This window comes from Heterodontus francisci, unplaced genomic scaffold (assembly GCF_036365525.1).
Source record: "Heterodontus francisci isolate sHetFra1 unplaced genomic scaffold, sHetFra1.hap1 HAP1_SCAFFOLD_968, whole genome shotgun sequence".
Lineage (NCBI taxonomy): Eukaryota > Metazoa > Chordata > Chondrichthyes > Heterodontiformes > Heterodontidae > Heterodontus > Heterodontus francisci.
In genome coordinates, this window is record NW_027141120.1 from 896 (window position 1) to 2,500 (window position 1,605).

The window sequence follows — 1,605 nt, forward strand, 5'->3', positions numbered from 1 at the left end:
CTCTGCTTACTGGTTAACCATTTGCCCTTTTGGACTTAGTCTCTGGACATTATTTTCGGGTTTTTGGTTAATGATTTCACACTTTTTACTTACTTTTGCGATTTTTGGTTAATGATGACTCTGCTTACTGGTTAACCATTTGCCCTTTCGCACTTAGTCTCTGGAGATTATTTTCGACTTTTTGGTTAATGATTTCACACTTTTAACTTAATTTTGTGCTTTTTGGTTAATGATTTCATACTTTTTACTTACTTTTGCCCTTTTTGGTTAATGATTACTCTGCTTACTGGTTAACCATTTGCCCTTTCGGACTTGGTCTCTGGACATTATTTTCGAGTTTTTGGTTAATGATTTCACACTTTTTACTTACTTTTGCGATTTTTGGTTAATGATTTCACACTTCTTACTTACTTTTGCGATTTTTGGTTAATGATTACTCTGCTTACTGGTTAACCATTTGCCCTTTCGGACTTAGTCTCTGGACATTATTTTCGGGTTTTTGGTTTATGATTTCACACTTTTTACTTACTTTTGCCCTTTTTGGTTAATGATTACTCTGCTTACTGGTTAACCATTTGCCCTTTCGGACTTGGTCTCTGGACATTATTTTCGACATTTTGGTTAATGATTTCACACTTTTAACATAATTTTGCGCTTTTTGGTTAATGATTACTCTGCTTGCTTGTTACTGATTTCCCCTTTCGGACTTGATCTCTGGCCGTTCTTTTCGACCTTTTTGGATCAGGTTTCCACACTCTGAAATTATTTTGGGCTCACTGATTAGGCGAGATCAAGGGGGCATGCCTGGGCACTTTGGGCTCAGTTTGGGAAGGCGGCGTCCGTGTGCTCCTCCGCCCTTCCCGCACTTGCGGCTAGGTTTGCCAAACTGCGCTGACCCGCAGCCCTGCCTTTTTGCCCACGGCACACGGAACGACTCAAGTCTGGCTCCGTTCCAGGCCGTTGCCTCCGGCTGCCCGCCGTCCGGCCGGCCTGGGACGTACCCCGGCTGACGGCGCCGGAGGCCCTCTAGCAGCCACCGGTGCCGCGGGCCAATGGGTCCGGGCGTTCCGGAGCTATCGGTGGGGAAGTGCTCTCCCCTTTTCCTGACGCCGTTCGCCCGAGCAGAGGTGCAGCCTGACGGGACTGCTGTCGCCTTCCGCGGCGCACCGGCCCCTTTCACCTGCCGTCGACCGCGCGGAGCTCGGACCTCCCTCCCCGAAGTTATGGCCCCGGCGCCGGAGGGTGCCCGGGGCCGGGCATTCAGCGGGGTGAGTCTTAACCTTCCCGGTCAGCCTGCGGGGTCGGTGCGCCGGCACTCGACGCCGGAGGGTCCCCTCTTTCCGTAGAGCCCCGCCCGGTGCCGATCGGCCGGCGGATTGCGGAGCGAACCGCGCCTGACCGACGGGCCTCGGAAACCCGTTGCAGTCGACGGGGGGGAACCGGACAGCGGGACGAGGTGCCGATTCCACCCGCAGATTCGATCCCGAAATCCCGCGGGATTCGGCGGTCCGACCCGACAGATTCAAACGTCGCCCGGGCGGCCCCCAGCGGTCGGGCCGGCCTGGTTCCGCCACCGCCCGATGCCCCTCGCCCCCGGCTACCGCC